The following is an 18,643-nucleotide window of genomic DNA, read 5'->3' on the forward strand; positions in this document are numbered from 1 at the left end:
ATTTCTCTTGATAAAAGTCCAGGAAAGCAGTCCTCAGCCAGTATGTCATCAGGAAACTACGCCCTTTTTTTCTTACTGCCCTCACACCCTCCATCAGCAGCTTCCCCCCTGTGATTGAGCATGATTGCTCTAGCCATTATATCCACATTCCTCCCAACAAAAAAAGGAAAAGAAAGAAGATGGCGTGCTCCCTCCCTTTGAGGACACTTCTGAGATGGTTCACATACCACTTTCACTGACATCCTGGCCACACCCAACTGAAAAGGAAGCTGGGTCTTTAGGTGACCATGTGCTCAGCCCAAAACTGGGAGATCAATTACTGTTAACAAAAGGAAAACAGATCGTGGAAAACAACTAACTGCCTACACCACATGACTACTCGGCTCCAGCTAGTTTAGGCCATGTGCAAACGTGGACCTATTGAAATGCTAATTACTCAAGAGAAATGAAAATCCATATTTTTATCTGAAAGAGTATAATTTTTTGATATTGGCAAGTGATTCAGAAAATGTTCATAGCTTGAGAATCAAAATATCTGTGGTCTACATCCTATCTAAGTGTATTACTTGTGACTATATATATAGATAAGGGTATAGAAAATCATGAAAAAGATCTGCTACATGTCTTCATGTTGCAACATTTATGCAAAAAGGCAAAAAAGATTTTATCATGGTAGGAGGAAGTTGCAGGTATTAACATGTTTTATCCTCAGAGGAGACACTCACCTGCTCCTTACTAGGTATTGACACAGTGAAGAACTATATCCATATTAACTTGTAGCAGGGGGAGGAGAGGTGGAGGCACAGATGGAGAGGGAGAGAAAGGATTTTAAGCAGGCTCCACGCCCAGTGTGGAGCCCAATGTGGGGCTCCATCTCACCACCCCGAGATCATGACCTGAGCTGAAATCAAGAGTCGGACGTTTAACCAACTGAGCCACCCAGATACCCCGAAGTAATTTTGAATATATTTTGAAGGTAGAATTGGCAGAAAGGAAGAGAAGAGTCAAAGATGACTCCCAGATTTTTGGCCTGGGCAACCAAAAGAATAGAGTTGCTATTAAATGAGACAGGGAACATACAAGAAGGAGGGAAATATCAGGGACTATATTGTGGACATTTAAATTGGAGATACTTATTAGACATCCGATAAGAGAGGCCCAGTAGACACTAAGATATACAGGTCTGGAGTTCAGGAAAGAGTGACAAGCTGGAGATACACATTTGGGTACCATGAGTAGACAGCATTTAAAGCCCCGAGACTGGTTCAGATCACCTGTAGAATGAGTGTACAGAGATGAGAAAAGGATCAAGGGCTGAAACCCAGGCACCCCAACATTTAAAGGTCAGATAAGAGGGAACCTGCTGAAAGACCTGAGAAGGAATGGCCAGGAAAGTAGGAAAAGGGGTGGTCAAGTGTGGCACCCTAGAAGTCAAGTGAAGGAGGTATTTTAAGAGGACAGTAATCAACTGAGTCAAATGATGTTGACAAGTCAGCTAAGACGAGAACTATAAAGGCACCATTGGCTCATGCTCTCAACAACTACATCAGCTTCCAGTCCTGGAGGAGGAGTAAATTTCTCCGGAAAATTTTTCCCTGCCAGATCCCAGTTTGAATTAGGAGTTTCTCTTTAGTGCTCCTTTGGCATACTACACTTATCTATATAATAGCATTTAAGCATTCAACAAAAAATGTATCTATTATTTATTATTCCCCAAGTACTACTCTAGGCTGGCAGTCTAACAAAAAGTCAAAAATCCTTTCTCATGGAGCTTTCATTTTAATGGGGGAGGGGAGGGCACAGATGATAACATTAAAAGGAAAATTTGTATAGTATGTTGAAGTTACTAAGTACTATGGAGAAAAATAATACAGGGAAAGGGTATAGGGAATGTAAGGAGTTGTAATTTTAAATAATGTGCTCAGGAAAGGTCTCTGAGCAAAGAGCAAGCCACGTGGGTACCTGGGAGAAGAACGTTCCTGGCAGAGGGAACAAACCAGAAGTCCTGAGGCAAGAATATGCTGGCCATGTTCAAGAAATAGCAGGGAAATTAGTGTGGTTAGATCAGAGTAAGCGAAAAGGAGAGTGTTAGGAGAGGAGAGGTGGCATATTGCCAAAGAAGTTGCCAGGTCTTATCCAGCAAATACCAAAGAGAAGCCAATTTCCTGCAGTTCTCACTCAATCAATCTTTAAGGCAATTTAAATCAAAATCCTACCATAGATTTTGACTGGGGTGGGGGGAAGAGCTGCTCTTAAAATTTACAAAAGTTACTCTATGTAAACAATACAACAGTACCTGGCAAATAGTGCATGTGTTAGCTATTGATATTAACACCACAAGACTGCAAATAACCTACATGTTCATTGACAGGGAGCTGGTTAAGTAGATTATGGTTGATTCATACAATATAGAAGTAAAAGATGAATAAGTTTTCATTCGAAGTATCTCAAGATACATTGTTTAGTGAAAACAAATAGGTACACAGCAATATGTAGGGTGTTTAGTATTTGTATTCAAAAATAAACAGGAAGAATAAGCTTTTTTAAAAAAATTTCTTTTACATCTCTAGAAGTATATCAGAAAGGCATGGAGGGGCACCGGGGTGGCTCAGTCGGTTAAGCGGCTGACTCTTGATTTCAACCCAGGTCATGATCTCAGGGTCCTGGGGATTGAGTCCTGTGTCGGACTCCATGCCAGCGCATAGTCTGCTTGAGATTCTCTCTCTCCCTCTGCCCCTTTTCTGCTCTCTCTAATAAATAAATAAGTTTTTATTTTGAAAAAAAGGCATGGTTGGGAGAAGAGGTGGAGGGAGATTTTCCACTGTATGCCTTTTTGATATGAAAGTCATGTGAAGGGCGCCTGGGTGGCTCAGTTGGTTAAGCGACTGCCTTCGGCTCAGGTCATGATCCTGGAGTCTCCGGATCGAGTCCCGCATCGGGCTCCCTGCTCAGCAGGGAGTCTGCTTCTCCCTCTGACCCTCCCCCCTCTCATGTGCTCTCTCTCGCTCTCTCATTCTCTCTCTCAAATAAATAAATAAAATCTTTAAAAAAAAAAAAAAAAAAAAGAAAGTCATGTGAATGTGTTACCTGTTCAAAATAATAATTTTAAAGCAGTTCCAGACAGATTAAAGATCTAAATTTAATAAGAAAAAACCCTAAATTTTAGAAAACAAAAATGAGTATATTTATGACTTCAGAAAAAGGAAATAATTCTAACATAAGAGGCAAAATGCACAAAATATAGGGAAAATATCAATTTACATTAAAATTTTTTAAACTTGTGAACAACAAAAATCCTCATAAAATTAAAATATAACACTTAGATTGAGAAAAGATATTGTAGGGGTGCCTGGGTGGCTCAGTCGGTTAAGCGTCTGCCTTCGGCTCAGGTCATGATCCCAGGGTCCTGAGATCGAGCCCTGCATCAGGCTCCCTGCTCAGTGGGAAGCCTGATTCTCCCTCTGCCTGCCGCTCCCCCTGCTTGTATTCTCAAGCTCTCTTGCTCTCTCTCGCTCTCTCTCTGGCAAATAAATAAATAAAATCTTAAAAAAAAAAAAAAAACTTAAAAAAAAGAAGATATTGTAAAACCTATAACCGACAAAATTAGCATAAATTAACAAGAACAATATAAATATATAAAAATAAGCAAATGACATGAAAAAGCAATTCAGAGAAGACATCTCAATGGCTAAAAAAATATGAAAAGATGTTTGGTATCACAAGGAATCCTGAAAATATATATTAAAACAACAGTGGGAAACCGTTTCCCACCTATCAGACTGGCAAAAATACAAGGTTGAAGAACATGGAATGTTGACAAGGATTTGGGGAAATGTGAACTATTCTATAATGTGGTGGGAGTGTAAATTAGCACCACTTTGGAAAGTAAGTCAGTCAGGGTCCTCAACTGCAAGCAAAAGAAACTAAATGACTAATTTAAAAAGAAAAGGTGTTTATGTTTATTGAAAAAACACTGAGAAGCTTACAGACTTCCCCAAAGCCTGGATAACAGGCTTGGAAAAAAGAACAAAGTAATGCTCTGCTGACAATCCAGAGCTAATTTTATGCTAGTGAACCAGTCTGGGGAGCCATGCCTCTAGCAAGCACAATTTCTTGTGTCACTAAATTCAACGTCAGCATCCTGAGTGGGGGAAGGGAGTGTGGGGGGGTATCCGTTTGGCCCAGCTTTGGTCACAGCCCTGTGCTCTAGCTGCCCAAGGGGCTGGCGAAGTATCACACACTTAAGCTTCTATAATGGGAGGTGAGTTCTGCCTCCCATGAAGTCTTATAATAGGAACTTCCTCAAATATATGAAGAGGATTCAGATTCAGGGCAGCGAAAAAATACCGAACGTCCTTAGAAGAGAATAATCTAGTCCATGACCAGCAATTCCATTTCTGAGTGCAAACCCCAGAAATTTTTCTACATGTGTATAAGCAAATATTTACTCATATATTCATTGCCACATTGTCTCCAAAAGGGAAAAATTAGAAGTTACCCAATTTCATTCATTAGCAGGCAAATGGATAAATGGTTTTACTCCTACAATAGAATACTATATCATAATTAAATGAGTGAACAAGATCTATATGTATCAACATGAATAAATTCTCAAAAACAGTGGTGACAAAAGAACACAGTTGCAGAAGAATACACAGTATGATAGTATTTACATAAAATTTAACCATATGTAAAATTATAGTATGTATTTAGATATATATGTAATAAAATTAGAAACACACATGCATGGAAATGATACATAGCTACTTCAGGATACCTTTGGGAAAAAAGAGAGAGGTTAAGGTAGTTTTAACTATAACATTTTATTGCTTTAAAAAAATGCAAATTTGGAAAATAATATTTGCATAGTAGACAATGTCAGTTTCACCCAGATCCCCTTGGATCCCTTAATGGCCTCAATAGAGCACTCATACACAACTTTCTGTATCAGGTCTGCCTCTGGGGAACTTGATAAGACCATCTATTAACACAAGCTCCTACTTCCCCAACATATGCCCGTAACTCTGCCTTCCCTCTGTTACCTATGGGTGAATGTGCATGTTCAGATCTAAGGTCAGATTCTCTACCTGTGTACCAAATCCCACCCCTCTCACATACTCCAGGACATCACTACAAGAGTTGTCTTCTTTCTAGCCGTACAAGTTTTTGCTTCTTTACTAATATTTTCCGAAGTATACAAACCACTATCTTTAACACACACAAAAAAACAAAAAACAAAACTCTCTAGATCCAATTCCCCTTCCTGCCATGACCACATTTCTTTGCTCCTTTATACCACAAAAGTCTTCAATAGAATTGTCTAAACTTGTTTTCTCCAATTTCTGTCTTCCCACTTACTCTTGAAACTCACTCAAATGAGATTTTCATTCCTTCGGCTCCTCCAAACCTGTTCTTCCCATGGTCAACCAATGGTTTCCATATTGCTAAATCAATAGTCAATTTCTGATCCTCAGTTTACAGCATTTGACACAGATGATCACTTCCTCCACCTTGAAACACTTTCTTCCCTTGCTGTAATAAAAGCTGGGGTTATTGTGTAGCAACTATTCATTCTCCTCACCCTTCCACTATGGGCATTTCTTTTTAAAATCTGGGTCATGGGGCGCCTGGGTGGCTCAGTTGGTTAAGCGACTGCCTTCGGCTCAGGTCATGATCCTGGAGTCCCCGGATAGAGTCCCGCATCGGGCTCCCTGCTCAGCAGGGAGTCTGCTTCTCCTTCTGACCCTCCCCACTCTCATGCTCTCTCTCTCTATCTCATTCTCTCCGTCAAATAAATAAATAAAATCTTTAAAAAAAACAATCTGGGTCATATGATGTCACTTCTCTACTAAAAAATGCTTCCCTTAACTGTTTGATCTCCTATATTACTAATGTCCTCACTTACCCCAATTCAACCACTCTGGCCTCCTTGCTATTCTGTGAACATGACTATCCCAGGCACAGTCATGCTTCATGGCCTTTAGCCTTGCTGTTCCACCAACTAGAATCCTGTTACCCAGTTGGACACACAGGCTTGCCACCTCACTTCCTTAATATTTTGGCTCAAATGCCTCCTTCCATTGAGGTCTTCCCTAACCACTTTAACATTGCACCTCCCTATCTCCAACTTCCCTACCCCTTTTCCCCTCTTTATTTTTCTTCATAGCAGTTACCACAACATGAACACCACATATTTTATTTATTCATCTATGGTCTCCAATTAGAACGAGTGTACATTCCAGAAGAAGAGAAAATTTTTTTTTCATCTGTTTTCTTGTGTGTTGAGTCTTGAGGGCTTGGAATATAGCATTATTAAGTATTGCTTAATGAATGAAAGAATCCATCTGACATTCTGCATATTTGAAATTTCATCAATATATGTAGATATTTAGAGATAGACTATCTAGAGATAGACTCAAAAGGAAATACAATTAAGCAAATGTCTCCAATTCACAAAAGATCTTCCAAATCTACTAAACTGTATTTATTTATGTTTTCATTATGAAAGCAGAGTTTACCTAAAAGGAAGGAGAAATCTTCAGTTTCCTTGACGTCAACATTCTCTTAAACTTGAGCTTTCGTGTGTTTTGCATTCCTTTCAATGGCTACTATGTGGGTTCTCAACATTTTTTACACAAAGCCTTTAAAGCCTCTTGTTCAATTCAATAGGGTTAGGTGTGGAAGGCAAACTATATGTGCAGAAAATACACTTCTGGCCCACTGAATGTTCTCCCTATCCACCATACCTGGTCCTCGTCTGGATCCTTTGTCAAGATTCCATGCTTGAAACTTACAGCACAAACCCAGAGGCCACATTTGTGAGGAGCTGGGGTCAGGACTGCAACCCAAGGTTATTTTTCAAGTTTCTAGAAGACAACTCAAGGGGCGCCTGTGTGGCTCAGTCGGTTAAGTGTCTGCCTCCACCTCAGGTCATGATCCCAGGGTCCTTGGATGGAGTCCTACGTTGGGCTCCCTGCTCAGCGGGGAGCCTGCTTCTCCCTCTGCCTCCTGCTTCCCCTCCTTATGCTGACAAATAAATAAATAAAATCTTTAAAAAAAAAAAGACAACTCAATTCCAGTTCTTGGTTTTGTTTCCTAAGCACGTAACTTCTTCCGACTCCTATTTTGCCTCCCAGCTACTGATGCCATGACCCCAAAACTTAACAGAGGTTAAGAGGATCATAATTAGACACAGGCCAGGTAAGTTAAAAAAATAATGGAGCGCGCATACACATACCTGACATTCATCCTCGCTCCACTCCCCAAGCCCACAGTAGCAGATAAGGAGAAATCAGTTTGCTAGACTTTGTTCTCTGCAGCAGCTAGTGTGACGAACCAGAAAAAAGTTAACTTAGATTTTATATTTGTTTTCATTGCTCTAAAAACCCCCTCCACTCCCCAATATTTGCAGCAATTTCTGTCCAGTTTCTTACTAAGCAGGGATGGAGCTGACCCAGATTGGGCTCTCCTTGGTTGGGTCTGGCCTCCATTTTAGATATGAGTTAACCCTCCGAAAAGCTTTATCTGAAGCAGGGATTCCCTTTTTTTTTTTTTTTTTCCCTTCCCTCTCCACTCCAGCCTCACCTCGGCCAGGTTTTCCTCCTTTCACATTTTTCTACAATTCATTCCTGAGTCATGCATGACGACAACTTTCACACTATTTACGTTACGCCTCCAGATGACCTCAGGTGATGGCAGGGGCGATGAGAAAGAAATTAACAGTCCAAAGGACAGAACCCATATCCCAAAGCAGCGGGCCACGGTCCGGGGGTCGGGGCGCGGAGGCGGGCGGAGGCGGGCGGAGGCGGGGCGCTCGCTCCCGGGAGAGCGGCTGGCTCCTCCCTCCCGCCCCTCGCGGGTACCTGGCGGCGGGCGGGGGCGGTGCTGCGCGGCGTCACGCGGCGGGGTGGGAGAGCTGGCAGGTGACACCCCGGCGGCCTCCTACCCTTTTCCAGCTCGGTCGGCGGCTGGGGCAGCAGGGGCCGCTGTGAGGAACTCCGCGCTCGCGCCGCCGCCCGCCGCTGCCCTCTGCTCCCGCGCGCGCCGGCCGCTTCGTCTCCGCTCCCCTCGGGGTGAGTGCGGGACTCCAAGCCCGTGGGTTGGGGCTAAACTTTTCCAGGGCGCGGAGAAGCGATGGGGGGAAGGGAGAAAAACCCCGTCGGCAGGGGTGCGGAGCAGCCGGATGGAGTGACCTGGGCGCGGCGGGCGGGCAGCGGGATCCGGGTGCGGGAGACCCGGGAGCCTGGCCAGGCCCTCCGCGGGCTGTGGGGAGGCGTTTCGGAAGTTCTTGCACCACGGCCTGTAGGTGCGGAGGGCGAAGGCCCTTCCCGAGGGAGGGCGGGCCGCCGCGCTCACCTGCGCTCTCCCTGGGAGCCCCCCGACGCCCCGGCGTCCCAAAGGGCCGGTGCTCCCGGGCCGCCCCGGGGCTTTGAGCCTCCCCGAGCGCTCCCGCGGGGCGGGGGCCCTGCTACTCCGGGCGGGAGGGCTCGCTGGTGGGACTGGGAGAAGGACCTGCTCGACCTTGGCCACGGAGGTCACTTCCCCAGCTCCGGGATCTGGCTTCGCTAGCCTCCCTCTCCCCCAAATTCCCAAGCCCCTTTCTTTCTGCTTCCTTCCCCTTTGGGGCGCTTTTGTGTCCTCGAGGCCGGAATGAACTTGGAGGGTGGGGGCTGCTCTCGCAGCGTGGCGCTGCTTCTTTGGCTCCCTGAGCTGCACTGTGTCCCGGCGACTGCCCCTGGCTGAGAAGGGTGATGAGTACTGAGCCGTAGAACAGGTCGTGCTGGAGATGGAGATGGGAAAGCCTGTTGTTTCATCTTCCAAGGTATCGTTGGTTAGGAAATTGCCCCCCCCCACCCCGCCCCCATCAGTCAGCGCTGATTTAAACTTACCGGATGCGGAGCGAGCGTTCCTTCGAGCTCCCTGGGGAGCCGGGACAGGAAGGATCGGGTCTTGCCCCCGAACAGCTCCCTGTGGGGTTGGGGAAACACGTCCCACGCCAACTGAAGAATAGTTTTGGCGAGCCAAGCCTTTCCCCTCTTGCTGAGATATCCCCTCGGAAAGCATCTTAACTTATCCCCATACTCGCAGATTACTTTTTGTTTCACAACTCCCATTTATCGTTCAACTGCTGTGAAAGAATCATCCATACTTTGTGATTGCCTCTGGCTTCTTACTGCTCACGGGCTTACTAATTCCCTTACTTCGTAATTTCTGCTCCTACTACTGGCCAGAAATTGTTCTCCCCAAGGTCACCGAAGACTAGAAAAATCTCTTCCTCTCAAAGGCAGGCATTTATTTAGTGTTTATGTGATGGGCACTGTTCTAAGAACTTACATTAACTCCTAATCCTCGCAATGATCCCGTGAGGTTAAAGGATTATGTTATCCTCATTTTACGGATGATACCTCATAACTTGCCCAAGATCACACAAGTAGCAGGAAGGGATTCCAACTCAGGGGCCCTGGACCAACCACTGTGCATACTGCCTCACGTAGCGCTCCTTTCTTCCTCCTTATTTCCTAAAGTCTTGACCTGAGCTCTTGGAAGCATCACTGACCAGGTTCTCATTCTCATATCCCTCTTGTGTGGTTTTGTACTAGTTTAGGTTCTTTTTAATTTTAATTTATTTATCATTATTTATTTTGAGAGATTTCGCAGAACTCTGTTACTTAAGTTATCACCTCTAGTTATGTGACTTAAGATCCTGTGCTTTTCATGTGTCTTACTTAGTTTTCTAGTAACATCTGTCAGTTTCTATTGTAATATTCCTTGTGGACTTGCCCTCTTTTGCCTCAAAGCATTTCTGGTTAACATCATTTATGTCAGGGGCCCCATCATCATCCTAGTCACTCAGGTGCAAAACTCAGCGGTCCTGTCTCATGTCACCTCTCTCCGAATCTTGATATCTCTTCAACTTCTACCTTGTCTCTTCTTCTAGCTTTCATTGAACCTTATCCTCCCTGACCCTTCTTCCCCAGTCTCCCTGTGATTTATCACCTATTGTTTGTCTTTTTCTCCTGTTGGGTAATGTAAACAGCTTAGGATATTAAATCTTCAGGCCTTACATGTAGTAGTTGCTTGGTAAATGTTTGCAGGATATGATGCAATATGAATTAAGGTAGTACACAGGTGTGCTTGATGATGGTAGAAACTGTTTTGAAAATTTTAAGCCAGATTTCAAAGGGTGTTAAGGAGTTTGCAATGGAAGACTTGGAGTAGCTGGCAGACATTGTGGAAGAGGAGAAAAGCCTCTGCTGACCTGACTGTTGCGGAGAGGAATCCAGTTATCCTGGCTAAGCATTACAGTTAGTAATGTAGCTGTAGGACCATATCGGTCGATAGTTATGAATCCTAATCTTACCTTAGCAAAACAAGACGTAAAACCAACCACAGTAACTTACAAAAAAAAAAAAGCCATCTTTAATTTCAAAATATAACGTATACATAAAAATGCATAAAACACAAATGAAGAGATGACCAACAGTAGACATATTTAGCAGGAGAATGACTGTCTTATTCTGGCAGGAGATGTGATGATAGTGGGATGAGAGTGCAGACATGCCTAATAGGAGCCTTTTCCCAAAAGCTCTGTAAAGGTGATGTGAGCCTGGACTAGTCCCAAGAGGAGGTGTCAGGAGGTTTGCCGACATTTGAAGTGAGGAGAAGAGAAAACCAAGGAGGTGCCTAAAGTGAGACTAGGGAACCAAAGAGAGTTTTGACCCACTGAGTGTAATTCTACCACAGTGGATGTTTTGCGATTTTGCCTTTGTCTCTCTCCATTTTTTTCTAACTATTAGCTAATGTTTCCTTCTGATTTCCAAATATGATTTGCAAAACTCCTACTGTTTGTGTTATATTCCAGCAGTTGTAATGTCTACTCTATCCTCTACTGTTGAACAGGTGTATCAGCAACAATTATAAACAACCTTTTACAGTAATAGTTACCTTTGCAGTTATGTCACTTTATGAATTGGGGTTTGTTTCTTTATGTCAGACATTGGAATGCACATAAAAGAAAATCCTTGTCCTCAAATCATTGGTAGTTGAGTGGAAGAAATAGGACTTTTCCTAATTTGTTCAATTATTCTCCTTGGTGTGCTGTGTGCGCAAACATCAGTTTTAGGATATAGAAGAATGCTATTTACCAAACAAATAATTTTGGAGACTTTGTATATTAGCATGTTAAATTGAGAACTAACCTTGAATTTTAATCTAACACATCATATAGCATGGAAAGAAGCCTGCCATAAATACATTTTGAGAGAGGAGTATATCTTAGATGTGTTTCTGTCACTCATCCAATTTGGACCACCCACAAGTTATGAAGAAGTTGAAAGTGAATGCAAATTTAGCATTTTATAAGACTGATCTTCTAAAAAATCGAGATTTCCAATTATTCCTAATTTAAATGTATTAAAAGCACATATTACATTGGGAAGTAGAATTATCTGTTTGGTTAATGATAGAAGTAGCCGCACCACCATAAATACTTCTAAACAGGGGCGCCCAGGTGGTGGCTCAGTCGTTAAGTGTCTGCTTTCGGCTGGGGTCATGATCCACGGGTCCTGGGACTGAGCCTCGCATCGGGCTCCCTGCTCGGCTGGAAGCCTGCTTCTCCCTCTCCCACTCCCCCTGCTTATGTTCCTGCTCTATCTCTCTCTCTCTGTCAAATAAATAAATAAAATCTTTAAAAAAAATAGAACTTTAAAAAAAATACTTCTAAACAGGCTATTACTCAAATGAACTAAGTTACCATATCACATATAACATACAAGTCTGCCATGTGAAATACAAAACCTTCATCCATCTTGAGAAGCAGCCTCACAGCCTTTGAACACAGCAGCCTAGCTTCTTCGTCCTCTCTGATATAAGGTTATAGAACTAAATCTAGCCGAAATTAGGGAGTTTTCGGAAGTTGCCTATTCCACAGACATTTAAATGAGTGCCCATTTTGTGTCAGGCAAAGTGATCAGCAGAATGGCCAGGGTTTCAGGGAGGTAAACAATTCCAGTGCAGTGCGATCAACTATGAGCAACACAGTGTTGGGGAAGCCAAGTGGAAGAAGGGAGGCATAAGCGCCCTCCTAAGCCGAAAGAAGAAAGAGTGGGAGTTAGGGCAGCAGAGAAATGAGGTGAGGGCAGGAAATCTGATTGAGGCTGAGAGAAGACAGATGCCTTGCGGAGGGTGCAGAGGAGGGTGTGAGGTCAGGTTGTCTAGGCCTGCAGTTTGCTGAGAGCCTTGTTTCACCTGAAGCATTTGGATTTTCTCCTAAAATCTGCGGGCAGCCAGGCAGCCCTTGGAGACATGCAAGGAGGTGAGGGGCCTGTTCACATTTGAATTTTAAAAGTATCCCTCTGGCATTTGTATCCTCACCTTTCTGAAACCTCTCCTCCTCCTGGTGGAGGCTCGCTCGCTCTCTTCTCTACCTGATAGCCAGCTCACAGTTTGTTTCTCTTTGAAAGGGACAGCCACTTTCAGTGTTTACATTAGATATCTTGATTATGCTCTGTTGGCATAACAATTTTGGAACAGAAAATAAGCTTTTATGACTGTCCGTGTGCCACATGTTTATAAAATGCTCAAGCTTGCATTTAAGTTTTCAGTCTTCTATTGGTGAATATTTAGGCATCTTTTTAGGTATCATGATAGTTGCAACAAGGCACTCTACAGGCATTTTCTCATGAATCCTCTGAGGCTGGCAAGGTCTGTACCATGATTCTCGTAGTACACATGGGTGCAGAAAAGTGAAGAAAGGTGCTCAGGTGAAGAAAGCAGACAAGGTGCTCAGCATACACGGTTGAAAGTATGCAGCCAGGATCTGAACCCAGGTAAAACTGCAATGTTTAAGCTCTTCACACTCTGCATACTAACTCTGTGGGTTTATATTTTAGAGGGTGTAAGACACACTAGGGTTCTGATATCGTGTGGTAGTTTGGTGAGGGCATAAGGGCAACCCTAAAGATAAGCCTGATTTAGATTGTTTAGGGTCAGTGGTAGAAATGGGAGAACTAGAAAAAGAGGGTTTGGCTAGTAGTTCCTTATGTAAATGCAGCCCATTCTCCTTTCTGTCCCAAATGTCTGGGTTTTGTCTTAATAGCACATTTGGGATGTATTTGTTTGTTTATTACAATCAAATGATAGAACAAGGACAGAATAAGGACAGTAAAGGGTGCTCATATTTAAGAATGACTTATCCTAGGTCTGTCCAGGGGCTTCTCTGCCCACTCCCCTTCTTATCTTTTTCCTGCCTTCCCTAGGCAGACAGTGCTGTGTTGGTTCCTGTGGGTTACAGTGGTTTGTGTCCCAGAAGCAAGCAAATAAACAAACAAACTAGTGCTGACCTCACATTTTAATCTCTCTGCTGTTTTCATTCAGTTAGTTAGAAGGCACCTGCTTATACCTTCGGCCTCTGAAATTCTAACAGGTGTGACGTTAACGTGAAGAAAGATAGGAGGTAGAAGTAACATTCCTAGGAAACCAGAGTCCAGATACCGATTATTCAGCAGCTTAGAATGAGTTCCTGAGTAAATGTAGAGTGGAATTTTAAAAATAACGTTGCAGGAAGTACTATTCATTGTTCAAAGGGAGAAAAATAAATAGGTAGTAGATAATACTTAACATTAAATGTAGCTCATGTTTCTTAAAAAATAGGTTGGACATAGGCACTTGCCATTTCTCTGGGTAAAAGACAGTTAGATGTTGGCAATTGCATTTGGTTTATCCTAATAAAGGACAGTCCTCTTGACATCTAACAGGTTGACCCAATGAGCTGAGCCTATACTCTTCATTTCCCCTTAAAGCAGACTGAGTGCAGCCAGGCCTGGTGAACAGGGGCTGCTAGTAGCCTGATCCCTGCTGGGTTACTGGCTCAACAGCAGTCTGTTGTATTTATCATAAACCTGTTGGTGCCAGTTACACTTGTTATTGTGATGAGATCATTTAAATACCAGTAATGGTTGTGTAAATCTGTGAAATGCAAGTGCAAAAGGAAAGAGTATTGTTTCTGTGAAAGGAATATTGAATTCTTTAGAAAGAGTCCATAAAAGTGAGCAACTAAAAGAAGTGGGCAGGAAGGGCGCCTGGGTGGCTCAGTTGGTTAAGCGACTGCCTTCGGCTCAGGTCATGATCCTGGAGTCCCTGGATCGAGTCCCGCATCGGGCTCCCTGCTCAGCAAGGAGCCTGCTTCTCCCTCTGACCCTCCCCCCTCTCATGTGCTCTCTCTCTCTCATTCTCTCTGTCTCAAATAAATAAATAAAATCTTTAAAAAAAAAAAAAAAAAGAAGTGGGCAGGAAAACTGTGAAAGATTAGAGAGAAAATTGTGAACATTTGAAAGAAAATATCCTGCCCTTACTTTACAAGTTTATTGTCTTTGTTTTTTAGGTTTCAGTCCACTTAGAAAATTAAAACTGGAAATTGTAGAAGATAAATTCTGACTGATTTGTATAAGAAAAATTGGGGGGAGGAATTCTTCAAGGAAAATGTTGGAATTACTTTAGGAAATTGGGTAATTAATATATGTCTTAAGGTAAAGTAAATGTTTATGGGGTATGCACAGTTTTTTGATTCTTTAAACAAATTTTTTTATTAAAGATTGATTTATTTGAGAGAGAGAGTACATCCATGGCGGGAGGGGTAGAGGGAAAGGGAGAGAGAATCCTAAGCAGACTCCACGCTGAGCACGGAGCCTCATGTAGGGTTCTTTCCCACAACCCTGAGATCATGACCTGAGCCAAAACCAAGAATCAGACGCTCAAGCCCCAGACAGTTTTTTTTGATTAACCAACCAGAACCAGTCAAAATTCCTGCTGCTCTTAGTCTGACTGTAATAGTTGATGCCATAGCATGGTGAGCAGTCACAGCGTTTGCCTCTGTTGTTATTCTGTGGGCCTACATTAACAAAGGAAAACTTTGCCATTGGGAACGTGAGAAGCAGGATACATGGAAATGTTTTTTTTCTTTGCTTACCATATCACGCTAATGGCACATAATTCATATTTCTTGTTTTAAATTAGGCTTTTAGCACCCATATAACATTCAAGTTTATTTTAATAATGTGAACCAGTATGTAGATCCGAGGGCTGATTTCCACCTCCTTTAAGTGACTTCCATAAAAATTGAAAGCAAAAATTGAAAAAAAATTCTATAGTATAGTATTAGCTAGAGTCTATTAAACTTAATAAATTTCTTAGTGTTACTAAGCTGGACAAGTTGAATTAGGCAGGGTGTAACTTATTCTAGATTCAAATACTATTTAGAAGTATAATAAGTATTTTCTGAAGCATTATAACAAGTTAGTGGAAAAAGACCAAACTTGTAAAGTGGAAAAAAATTAAAGTACATTTTTATAGTAATAGCATTTATTGAATACTTGCTATATGCCAGCCGTTGGAATACATTTTACATATGCCTTATCTCATTTAATCTTCATAGCAGCCCTACTGGGAAGGTTATATTGTTCCCATTTCCTAGACAAGGAAACTGATGCAGTATAGATGTTAAGTAATGTGCCCTAAGTCAAGTGATTAGTAGCAGAACTGGGCATCAGATCCATTTTATTCTGAACCCTAGTGCCCATATGCCCATGCTCTTACCACTTTTTAAAAAAATATTTTATTTATTTATTTGAGAGAGAGAGAGAGAGCACAAGCAGGGGGAAGGGCAGAGGGAGAAGCAGACTCCTCACTGAGTGGGGTAACTGATGCAGGGCTTGATCCCAGGACCCTGGGCTCATGAGCTGAGCCCAAGGCAGATGCTTAACCCAGTGAGCCACCCAGGTGACCCTGCTCTTACCACTTCATAAGGTAGTAGATATCATCTCCAGCATGCACGGTAGTTTTCATTTCTGTTGTCCTAACTCTCTGGGAATAAAGGCTTCTACTTTTTTACGAACTGAACATTGCCTCTTTGCTATGGGCTGGACACTGGAGTTGTAAACATAGGGAAGTCACATTCTCTCCTCATTTCTGTCTTTATCTTATGCCCACATCCAAATTAGCAGCAACTGTGTCAGCTACGTCCACAAAACGTATCCTGAATCTCTCTACTTCAGTAAACTCCTAATCCTTCTGTCTCACTACAATCAATTCTTTACTGAGCAACCAAGTTAATTTTTAAAAACATAAGTCCTGTCACTCCTTTGCTTAAAAGATCCTGTCACTACTTTGCTCAAAAGCCTCTGATGAGAGTTGCAATTTTGCAAGATGTGGATTTCTAGAGAGAGATGGTGGCTGTGTTTGCACCAACAATATGAATATACTAAATACTGCTGAATAATACACTTAAAAATGGTTAGGATGGTAAATTTTGTTATGTGTATTTTACCATAAGTTTAAAAAAGGAAAATAAATAATCTGCAACAACAACAAAAAAACCTCTGGTGGTTTCCCGAGATGGACCTAGAATAAAACCCCGCTCTTTGACTGAGGCCTCAAGACCCTGCGTGTCCAGGCCCCTGAGGCATCCAGCATCACTCTCTTCCTTGTGCTCTGCTTTCTGTTCCACTTAGTGAGTTTGTTCCTGCCTCCAGGGCTTTGCCCTCGTTGTCTTCTCTAGGACCGCTTGCCCTTCAGATCCTCTCAAATGTTCTAGCTCTTTCTGACTACGCATGTACTGTTGCAGCTCTCTGCCCTTGGGGACCCTGTTGTATCACTCTGTTCTGTTTCATTTTCTTCCGAACTTTTACCACTATTTGTCTTATTTATGTTTGTGTTTGTCTTTGTTTGCTTGTGTATCTTCCCATACAAGTAGACTGCATGAAAATAAAGATCTTGCTGTATCCTTAGTGTGGAGAATGGTGCTTGGTACATAGTAGGTTGTTCAAATATTTATTGAATAAATGAGTGGAGATGTGGTCCCTTCCCCCAAGGACCTTGCAGTTTCTGTTACTGATTCTCAGTCTCAGTTGCAATTCTGAGCAAGGTCTTTGAGAGCCTCTCAGCTTGGTCTCACATAGAGAATGGGCAAATAGTTCTGCACAAAATAAAATGATGTGGGGAAGGAGGAGGAGGAGAGAATGACGTTGGGGCCCAAAGAGTCAAAAACACATGAAGTATTTCCTCTCATTCAAGGTTGGAGAGAAACTTTTCCTCTCTTCTATCTCCCTCTTCACCTAAAAAAAGCAAAACAAAACAAAACAACAAAAACAAAAAAGCAAAGAGAAAACAAAAATATAGCTACATATCAGCATTCAGTCATGGACCCTGCCCAAACCAAGCTTAAAATGAAAATCCTATATGATACTGTGTATCACATTCCCAGAAATGCCTGACTCCTTTGGGCCATTTGCTCTTAGCGGGTCCATTATGAGCCCTCACTTGTGTTAGTCAATAAGACTGTCCTGCCAAAATGAGTCCATAATCTTACCAATCTTTCTATCATTCCAGAATTATCTTCTCTAGCACGCACTTCCCCAGTGACCATCAGAACTCACCCTTTCCATCCTGCTGTCAAACTACAGGCCATTTTGTAGATAACTGGAGTTTCATGTTCATGTTTTTCATTATTATTTTTCATGGCAAATATAAAGTATATTTTTCTGTGTCTACTGTGAAAAATCATACTTTCATATAATCAGAAAAATCAGATTATTTTCTGACTATCATAATAGTATATGCTGATTTTAGATTGAAAAACATAACAAAAGATAACAAAACAAAACCAAAAAACTTGTAACAAAAAACAGACCTCATGCATAATCCCACCAACCGGAAATTACCATTGCTAACATTTTGATAAATTGCTTTGCAGCCTCTTAAAGGCATTTTTAAAACGCTGAAGTTTTTCTTGAGGAAAAAGAATTGACAGCTATTTAAGTGAAGAATAAGAGTCATCTGGTATACTTAAAAAAAAAATAAACCTTTACAAGCATTTGCAACATGGAAGTTTTATTTCTTCCTTTAAAGAAAACTCATATTAAGGAAATTTCCAAACATTTATAAAAGTAGAGAGAATAATATAATGAACTGGATGAACACATCACCCAGGCTCATGACTAATCTTATTTCATCTGTAAATATTTCAGTGTATCTTCAAAAGATAAGGACTTAAAAAATTACTACAATTATTACACCTTATAATAAAATAATAATTTTTATGCTCTTAAAGGTACATGATAACTTTTAAAGAAAAGGGCAAAATCCTGAGAATCTCTGAATAATTTATATCTGTTTCAATTATTGTGAGGGTTTATCAGAGAGAATTCGGGGAACAGCAAGAACATTTACTTGGCCCAGAGAATATTTGATTAGGAATCAGAGTGAGAGGGGAGGGTAAAGGATAAGTGGGGTCTAGTTAATCTAGTCTATGATCAGGAATTCCAACTTGGTTCAAAGTTCCATTACATACTGCTAGAGAGTTCTGAAAAGAGAAAAGACCTGGTCAGAGTGTTCTGAGTTGGGCAATTCGGGTTGCTGGCTTGTCACACTGTCAGTGGAGATGAAACTAGGGTATAAAATGGGGGAGCTTGATTCCCTTGAAGCAGCACAAAGCCTTGATGGACTGAGAAGGGCAGAGATAGTGCAGGAAAAGTGGGAAAGAAGATCTGGATGAGGGAAAGATAGGAGGTCAAGGTTCCAAGCCTAGAAACATGGGTGGATTCAGATGCCCAAATTGGTCTCGGGGAAACTGGGTTGGGAAATGCTTTGA

The 18,643-nt window shown here is 42.0% G+C and overlaps 1 protein-coding gene across 1 annotated transcript in view; it reads left to right on the plus strand.

Annotated features, from left to right (window-relative positions):
- Positions 1–7,861: 7,861 nt before the first annotated feature.
- Positions 7,862–18,643, plus strand: part of ELOVL7 (ELOVL fatty acid elongase 7) — a 73,688-nt gene continuing 62,906 nt past the window's right edge. The window contains exon 1 of the mRNA XM_032404374.1: positions 7,862–8,072. The gene's annotated coding sequence lies outside the window, so the exon portion shown is untranslated. The remainder of the gene's footprint in view (positions 8,073–18,643) is intronic.

This window comes from Phoca vitulina, unplaced genomic scaffold, assembly GCF_004348235.1.
Source record: "Phoca vitulina isolate PV1807 unplaced genomic scaffold, GSC_HSeal_1.0 scaffold6, whole genome shotgun sequence".
NCBI lineage: Eukaryota > Metazoa > Chordata > Mammalia > Carnivora > Phocidae > Phoca > Phoca vitulina.